Source organism: Vicia villosa, linkage group LG4 (genome assembly GCF_029867415.1).
Source record: "Vicia villosa cultivar HV-30 ecotype Madison, WI linkage group LG4, Vvil1.0, whole genome shotgun sequence".
NCBI lineage: Eukaryota > Viridiplantae > Streptophyta > Magnoliopsida > Fabales > Fabaceae > Vicia > Vicia villosa.
Window position 1 is genome coordinate 187134200 of NC_081183.1, and position 10404 is coordinate 187144603.

Sequence of the window (10404 nt, forward strand, 5' to 3'; positions counted from 1 at the left end):
GAAAAGAATGAATACAAAAAAAAAATCCTGCTAAGTCAACAAACTTGAAAACCAGCGACTTAGGCAAAATAAGGGCATCCCGATGGACATCAAAATCAAAAGACTTTGTCCAGGCAAAAGTTAGAGAAACAAAAAAGAGATCCTCAACAAAACGGCAAAGTCGTGTGACTATAAATTCAAAGAACAAGTCATGTGATCAGACACAAAATATGAAAGGTAAAGTGACTGCCATGTCCAAATACCTAATTGATTCCTCAATCTTCCCAAACTCCTTTTGAAGGATGAATACTCGCATCGAGTTAACTGAACTTAGGTTGGAGAACATCACGAAGGGGGTGGGCACCAATAAATTTTGAGCCTAAAAATCCTTTTTTCTAAAACTGTGAACCTGGCCACGTTACAACCCTCAAAAGTCCTAATTGAAGCAGGGTTAATTCGAAAGCATACTGTAAACAAGAATACGGTAAACCGACTCCTAGGAGTTTTGCTAAACGCTTGAGTTGGTATCACACCACCTTTCAAAAAAAATCGATGCTTCGACATCCTTTCAAAAAAAAAAAAAAAAAAAACTTCCTTTTTTAAACTTCAAGACAAACATGAACTTTGCATTAGAATTATATTTCTCATACTAAACATTCTTTGCATATGAACAAGTACTTGACACCAGGAAAGCTTCCATCATGAACTGCAGATGAAAATTTAATCCTCTCGATGGACAAGTTATCTTCAGAACTCCGTTGAGTTCGAGCGAGAACATCTCAAATACTGATCACCCTCAGGGGCACAAAAGCGGTTGGATACTCTATTGAGTAATAGTTCAGTCAATCTGGGGCAATCAGGTCAAGATTCAAGGGATGTCCAAAACTGCTGAACGACCATGAGCATTCACCCAAGTATAGTTGAAACTACCTCCGACCCGGATCAATCAGAGGCATTGTTCCTAAACTCATGATACTGGGGCAGGTTGCTTATAACAGCACAAATCTCAGGAAGCTCTCCCTACAGACAGAGTCGCTTCAAAAGCACGTCAAAAGCAGAATTATTTCCTACGAATGACTCATTTGGTTAAAATGCCAATATGTACAAGGGGCATGACATGTTATTGTCCAATTCATCTGGGGCAGTCAAGTCGAGATTCAAATAATCTCTCAAAGGCGTTGAACAGTCAGGGATTTATTTTCCCAGCAAAACACTGCTACAATCTGTTGTTGTCATTAACAGCATTTTGCATTCATACATCATACACCTCGTGGCATATGCATAACACTCCCATTCATTTCAAAAAAAACATACAATACATTACATGCATCATGACATTGCACAAAAGCTAACTTTTCCTTTCAGGTCGACCAACCGATCATGAAAATATCATTTACAAAACCAATTTCTATCAAATATACAATCTGGAAGCTTGAACCCCAGATTCTCAACAGATATCTTCCGGAAGCTTGAACCCCGGATAATCTGAAATCTACGACAGAAACGTTCCGGAAGCATGAACCCCGGATGTTCTAAAATCTACGGCAGATATGTTCCGGAAGCTTGAACCCCGGATAATCTGAAATCTACGACAGAAACGTTCCGGAAGCATGAACCCCGGATGTTCTGAAAACTACGACAGACATGTTTCGGAAGCTTGAACCCCGAATGATCTGAATTCTACAACAGATATGTTCCGGAAGCTTGAACCCCGGATAATCTGAAATCTACGACAGAAACGTTCCGGAAGCATGAACCCCGGATGTTTTGAAATCTACGGCAGATATGTTTCGGAAGCTTGAACCCCGAATGATCTGAAATCTACGACAGAAACGTTCCGGAAGCATGAACCCCGGATGTTCTGAAAACTACGACAGATATGTTTCGGAAGCTTGAACCCCGAATGATCTGAATTTTACAACAGATATGTTCCGGAAGCTTGAACCCCGGATAATCTGAATTCTACGGCAGAAACATTCCGGAAGCCTGAACCCCGGATGTTCTGGAATCTACGGCATATATGTTTCGGAAGCTTGAACCCCGAATGATCTGAATTCTACAACAGATATGTTCCGGAAGCTTGAACCCTGGATAATCTGAATTCTACAACGGAAACGTTCCGGAAGCCTGAACCCCGGATGTTCTGAAATCTACGACAGATATGTTTCGAAAGCATGAACCCCGATTGATCTGAATTCTATGGTAGATGTTTCGGAAGCTCGAACCCCGAACATCTATGAATCTCTATTCCAGATATACGTTTGGAAGCTCGAACCCCAAACATTCTGAAGATCTATCATATACGCGCCATGGGAAGCATGACCCCCCAGGTTGCTGACAAGCATCTCAGTTAGGTGGCATCTCTAAGCCCATCTCAGACAGTTCTCTGTCAACCTCCGGATGGCATCTTTAAGCCCACCTCATACAAAAGTCCCTCCATCAACAAGGGCAAATTTCTGGGTATTCTAGTGTTCAATCCTCTTCCACCTTCAGATTCCGATAGGCACACAAGTCAATCTACATCCTCAGGTTTAAGAAGATTGAACAGGGGCAGCTGTCATACCCCAAAATTTGCCCACGCTTTTCAAAAAAAAATTCAAAGTTATTTCAAAATTGAGTTTTTATAAAATCTTGGATTCATTTACATTGACATCCTAGATTTTATAAATATTCGATTTAAAGTCTATTTTAAAATATAATAATTTACTCTTAAATTATTTATATTTTAATAAATAGCAAAATGTTGGCCGATGCTTCATGCACTTTCAGTTGGCTTTTTAATTCAAATAAATAATATAGCACAATTGGTAAGGAAGTAAGTTTGCAAGTATAAGTTCCCGGGTTCAAATCCCACTTCTAACATTTTTTCTTTTTATTTGTTTCTAACTATAGATTTAATTTAATTTTTCATTTATATTAAAATAATAAAATCACAAAAAAAAAAAAATAAGTTTTTCTTTTTAATCATTTAATTCTCGTTTTTTAATATTCATTTTTTTACTTATATTTAAAATAAATAAAAAAAAACCTTTTTTTAATATTTAAATATTATTTTCGTAATTATTATTTATTAAAAAAAATAAAAAAATATTTTTTTCTTTATTCATATTTTATTCACAAAAAATCCTAAAAAATCATAAAATATTTTAAAAATCCAAATCTCTTTTTATTTATTTTATTCAGAGTATATTTTTGTTTTTTCTATTACTTTCTTTTATTTTTTTATTTAGTGTTAATATTATTATTACTACTATTATAATTATTAAAATCAAAACAAATAAAGAGTAGCGCTTTTTTTTTTTAGGATTCTAGAAACAAAATCAAACTTATTCATTAGCCTTAAACCTCCTTCAAAGACCATGTCTCTCATGTTTTAGAAAGTTTTCAAATTTTTTAGGAAATAATCTCTCACTTTTATGATCATCAAAGCATTGTTCTTTCCATCATTTCCCACTCTTCTCCTCTATATAAAGGCAACCTCATCACACACAAAAGGGGGGAAAAAAAGAAAAACATACGATTTCACAGCCTCAAGAACACGTTCCAAAACTTTCAAGAAAAAACTTCAAAAACTAGGGCGTACGGATTTGTGCACTACAGCCACCTTCAATCCAAGTCAATCACCCCAAACTCTTCCTGAGACATCAAAGATGTCACATTTAATGGAACTGTGTGGTTTTGTTTTTTTTGTTTGGTGTTATTTGTAGGTGCTACGAGGAAAGGGCCGTCGGAGAAGAAGAAGATGACCGCTGTGGGCGTTGGTTTGACAAATGCAGGTGGTGGTCATTATTTGCGTGGCGCGTTAGAGCTTCCAAATGCAAATAGTTTGTTTGTTTTGTCTCCAAATTATCATTAACTAAAATTAAAATAACAAAATAGTTAACCAGTAAATCATTTCATAAGATAATAATGAATAATAGTGTTAGAGTTAGTTTTTATTTCACTTAATCTAAACTTTGTCTTAACTAAAAAAAAACTAATTTGGTTTGTATATAACCTTTGTTTATTTCTAATTGATAAAAATCTCACAAAATCAAATAAAAATCAATTTAGGATTAATTTAATTTTCTTTTTAAATTAATGTTTTTTTTATATAATTAATTTGCTATTAGTATCAAAATTGTAAATATTCTTGTATTTAATTTCTTTAATTTTTGTTTCGTTAAAATAATAACTCATAAAAAACAATTTTAGATTAGTTATTTTAATTTAAATCTAATTTACTTTATTAATTTGTTGATAACTAAATTAATTTTGTAAAAAGTTTTAAATTAAAAGTATATAATTATTAGTTTATTTTTAGGATTTTATTTGTTTAAATATCGGGTTTAATTTTGTTCCTTTTAAATAACTTAGGATATAATTAGTTTAATTCTAAAATACATTCTAAAAAATATAAACATCAAAACTTTCTTCCAAATGTTATCTTCTATCGTTATTTAATTTTCTTAGAACAATTGTATAGGCGCTCATATTTTGTAATAGTTTCAATTATGTTCTTTTATTTTTTAGCACTTCCCCCAATTTTTATTGTAAACCCCTAACCCCGAGGCCTTGTAATAGTTAGGATTTATTTTCTGCTTTTTACTTTCTGCACTATATACTTGTTAGATGTATGTTTAGGATTGTATGGTAAGATTTAAAAATAACCGATAGATCATTTTCAAATCAAAGATAAATAAAAAATAACTGAATTTAACACACGTGATTGCTGCACACACTCACCTCTAGGGTACGCCCCTCTTGTTTGCCTTATGGATAATTATAAAGGTCGTGTCCCTCGAACGTAGAGGTACCAATTAGCAAAGTCCCCCGATTTGAAAATCATTGCAAAGATCATAAGTCCCTCGATGACCCGCGATGTTGCCTCGATAATATGATCTAGTCCCTCGAACGGTCGCCTACGAAACAATGATTGTCCCTTCGAATATTGCTAAAGGTACCTCTACCTGTCGCCTTCAACGACCTCGATGACCCTTCGATGACCCGCACGTCCAATAAACAAGGATTTCCTACTTCTATATAGTATGGAAAATCCTAGGAATTTTAAAAGGTATAGAAAAAGACCAACTATTTAGGGTAGTGCTCTTAATATGCCTAGCTCAATAAAAACATCTTTTCAAAACTCTTTCGAAAAACTAAGGCTACGCATTTACGCTAAAGTCCTTATGCCTCTTTTCAACTCAAAACAAACAAACATGAGCTAAGCAAATTAAGAGCCCGTAGATAACTACGGATGAAAAGGGTGCTTACACCTTCCCTTTTCATAACTTACCCCCCGAGCCCGTTTTCTTTCAAAAAGGTTTTTCTCTGTACTTTTTACCTTTCCTAACATTGGACAAAATAAAAGTCGGTGGCGACTCATGCTCACCGCAACATTGTTGCATACTAAAAATAAAAGTCAGTTCACCGAGTTACAGAACTGGCGACTCTGCTGGGGACTCTCTAAAGAGGGGTTTACCTTAGGGCTTAGATCACTAATCTGTTTGTTTGATTGTTTTAATTATCATGGTTGCTTGGGTTTTGTGGAAGATGAATCCTATACCCGGATTCGAGTGCACTTTAAGATAGGAGCGGCATAGTCATGGAGACCTCCCTTGTGCATGCTTGGGATTGGTCAAAATGAAGTTCGCGCTTGAGTTAGGCCTCCATTGGTTATTGTGTACCTCTTTTGCATGAGAGAGGTTTACGCATGTATCTTTGGGTGCGTCGGAGCTCAAGGACCTTTAGTCACCTTTAACCCATCTTAACTTTTAGGAACGTAGTGGGAGGGCTATTCTTGGTGCATGCCAAGTTATGGTCGCGACCCGATACTACAGCTCAGATAGGTTTCTTCCTAAAGTGTCATTGCGTGGTATGCATGTACCATGTTCGAGGGTGCTTTAGAAGGGGCTGACAATTCTGGGTCACTGGTAGAACCCGTTGCTGATATTATCCTTATCCTTAGAAGTACCTTTGGGGAAGGGTAATCACCTGGTCATACTCCATGCAAGCCGTAAACCTAAGGACTCTTGTGTGACATGTTTGTTATCTAACCACTTGATCTCCTTGCAGGTTTTGTTTGTAGGACTTACTTGTCCGTACTACCCTATGCTTTTCCATAATGTGCTGACTAACCTTTTCAGGGATCTTTGGTATTTAGGATGCATAATTCCCAGGTACTATTATGGAGCCTTAATTCATATCAAGGGGCAAGAGGATTTATTTTCCTCTAGCCATATGCCTTCAAACTCAAGGGTACAGTTCCTATCAAGGGGCAAGAGGATTTATTTTCCTTTAGCCACATTCTTTTAAGCTCAAAAGTACCATACCCCGAATCAGAGGCTATGACCCACTGGATATGGTGAGCCTGATTCTTCAAGAAGGACGTTCAAAGACGGAAGTCGAAGTTTTTCAACAAAGCTGCAACTACATGTCAATGTTGCAAATTGGGTTCCAAAAAGATCCTTGAAATCATTGCATATACATTTGCATACATATCATTGCATAACAGGTTTCCAGACAACGAGCTTCTCATTTTCTACCTCAAATCCCTAAAGCTTGATACTTACAACTCCTTTGTGGCTTCGTCAGAATCTTCTTCTTAGAAGTAATCTTTAGTTCAGATACGAACGCTTGGTTTGGTTTCCTCTCTGGGGCACTTGGTCAGTCGATCGATAATTGCCAACCAGTCCGAGATAAAGTACAAGACCTGATTGATGCAAAGGTTATCATATTCACACCTGCAGGCCAGATTTGAAGTTCTCGCTCGACTCAATGGACCTTCTGAAGCAATAAGTCCATACGGAGAAAATCTCCTCAATGTTGGCAATTCGTAATTTCTCATGCATTTTCATGCGTAATCTTTCTTGTTCTTGTTCAATACTGTCTATATGCAATACTTGTTTGTTTTTGAACTATAATAACGATGCATTGGATGTGTTTGTCTTGAAAAAATTCATTCACTCTCGCTCTAATATGTTCTTATTTGCTTGTGATACCAAACTCTCAATGATAAAGCATGATGACTCTGAAGGGAGAATGACGAACCTATAATACCTATAATCTCAAATGGTATGCTTTCGAGTAAAACCCTGTTGATGATGTACAGGCATTGTTTCAAATCCCCAAACACTGGAGATATAAGGAAGTTAATCCCTTGCCAACCCCTTTGAGCCTTGAAGTAGGAGTTTCTTTTCTATACGAAAAAACCCCGCATTTAACCCAGGGGCAGGGTAGTGTTCAGTTAACCTGATTGAGCGTTCAAAATTCATCAGGAGCAAGCATCTAAGGATACAACAATGGTTATATTTCAAAAGGATGAGGAAAGTTAATACCACAACGGTTATCCCTCGTCGACCAAGAAATGAGGCAGTCACAATCTTTCCAACAAATCGAAGACGTCTCAGGATTATACGACTTGTTCAAAAAAAAAAGGGAAAAGAATGAATACAAAAAAAAAAATCCTGCTAAGTCAACAAACTTGAAAACCAGCGACTTAGGCAAAATAAGGGCATCCCGATGGACATCAAAATCAAAAGACTTTGTCCAGGCAAAAGTTAGAGAAACAAAAAAGAGATCCTCAACAAAACGGCAAAGTCGTGTGACTATAAATTCAAAGAACAAGTCATGTGATCAGACACAAAATATGAAAGGTAAAGTGACTGCCATGTCCAAATACCTAATTGATTCCTCAATCTTCCCAAACTCCTTTTGAAGGATGAATACTCGCATCGAGTTAACTGAACTTAGGTTGGAGAACATCACGAAGGGGGTGGGCACCAATAAATTTTGAGCCTAAAAATCCTTTTTTCTAAAACTGTGAACCTGGCCACGTTACAACCCTCAAAAGTCCTAATTGAAGCAGGGTTAATTCGAAAGCATACTGTAAACAAGAATACGGTAAACCGACTCCTAGGAGTTTTGCTAAACGCTTGAGTTGGTATCACACCACCTTTCAAAAAAAATCGATGCTTCGACATCCTTTCAAAAAAAAAAAAAAAAAAACTTCCTTTTTTAAACTTCAAGACAAACATGAACTTTGCATTAGAATTATATTTCTCATACTAAACATTCTTTGCATATGAACAAGTACTTGACACCAGGAAAGCTTCCATCATGAACTGCAGATGAAAATTTAATCCTCTCGATGGACAAGTTATCTTCAGAACTCCGTTGAGTTCGAGCGAGAACATCTCAAATACTGATCACCCTCAGGGGCACAAAAGCGGTTGGATACTCTATTGAGTAATAGTTTAGTCAATCTGGGGCAATCAGGTCAAGATTCAAGGGATGTCCAAAACTGCTGAACGACCATGAGCATTCACCCAAGTATAGTTGAAACTACCTCCGACCCGGATCAATCAGAGGCATTGTTCCTAAACTCATGATACTGGGGCAGGTTGCTTATAACAGCACAAATCTCAGGAAGCTCTCCCTACAGACAGAGTCGCTTCAAAAGCACGTCAAAAGCAGAATTATTTCCTACGAATGACTCATTTGGTTAAAATGCCAATATGTACAAGGGGCATGACATGTTATTGTCCAATTCATCTGGGGCAGTCAAGTCGAGATTCAAATAATCTCTCAAAGGCGTTGAACAGTCAGGGATTTATTTTCCCAGCAAAACACTGCTACAATCTGTTGTTGTCATTAACAGCATTTTGCATTCATACATCATACACCTCGTGGCATATGCATAACACTCCCATTCATTTCAAAAAAAACATACAATACATTACATGCATCATGACATTGCACAAAAGCTAACTTTTCCTTTCAGGTCGACCAACCGATCATGAAAATATCATTTACAAAACCAATTTCTATCAAATATACAATCTGGAAGCTTGAACCCCAGATTCTCAACAGATATCTTCCGGAAGCTTGAACCCCGGATAATCTGAAATCTACGACAGAAACGTTCCGGAAGCATGAACCCCGGATGTTCTAAAATCTACGGCAGATATGTTCCGGAAGCTTGAACCCCGGATAATCTGAAATCTACGACAGAAACGTTCCGGAAGCATGAACCCCGGATGTTCTGAAAACTACGACAGACATGTTTCGGAAGCTTGAACCCCGAATGATCTGAATTCTACAACAGATATGTTCCGGAAGCTTGAACCCCGGATAATCTGAAATCTACGACAGAAACGTTCCGGAAGCATGAACCCCGGATGTTTTGAAATCTACGGCAGATATGTTTCGGAAGCTTGAACCCCGAATGATCTGAAATCTACGACAGAAACGTTCCGGAAGCATGAACCCCGGATGTTCTGAAAACTACGACAGATATGTTTCGGAAGCTTGAACCCCGAATGATCTGAATTTTACAACAGATATGTTCCGGAAGCTTGAACCCCGGATAATCTGAATTCTACGGCAGAAACATTCCGGAAGCCTGAACCCCGGATGTTCTGGAATCTACGGCATATATGTTTCGGAAGCTTGAACCCCGAATGATCTGAATTCTACAACAGATATGTTCCGGAAGCTTGAACCCTGGATAATCTGAATTCTACAACGGAAACGTTCCGGAAGCCTGAACCCCGGATGTTCTGAAATCTACGACAGATATGTTTCGAAAGCATGAACCCCGATTGATCTGAATTCTATGGTAGATGTTTCGGAAGCTCGAACCCCGAACATCTATGAATCTCTATTCCAGATATACGTTTGGAAGCTCGAACCCCAAACATTCTGAAGATCTATCATATACGCGCCATGGGAAGCATGACCCCCCAGGTTGCTGACAAGCATCTCAGTTAGGTGGCATCTCTAAGCCCATCTCAGACAGTTCTCTGTCAACCTCCGGATGGCATCTTTAAGCCCACCTCATACAAAAGTCCCTCCATCAACAAGGGCAAATTTCTGGGTATTCTAGTGTTCAATCCTCTTCCACCTTCAGATTCCGATAGGCACACAAGTCAATCTACATCCTCAGGTTTAAGAAGATTGAACAGGGGCAGCTGTCATACCCCAAAATTTGCCCACGCTTTTCAAAAAAAAATTCAAAGTTATTTCAAAATTGAGTTTTTATAAAATCTTGGATTCATTTACATTGACATCCTAGATTTTATAAATATTCGATTTAAAGTCTATTTTAAAATATAATAATTTACTCTTAAATTATTTATATTTTAATAAATAGCAAAATGTTGGCCGATGCTTCATGCACTTTCAGTTGGCTTTTTAATTCAAATAAATAATATAGCACAATTGGTAAGGAAGTAAGTTTGCAAGTATAAGTTCCCGGGTTCAAATCCCACTTCTAACATTTTTTCTTTTTATTTGTTTCTAACTATAGATTTAATTTAATTTTTCATTTATATTAAAATAATAAAATCACAAAAAAAAAAAAATAAGTTTTTCTTTTTAATCATTTAATTCTCGTTTTTTAATATTCATTTTTTTACTTATATTTAAAATAAATAAAAAAAAACC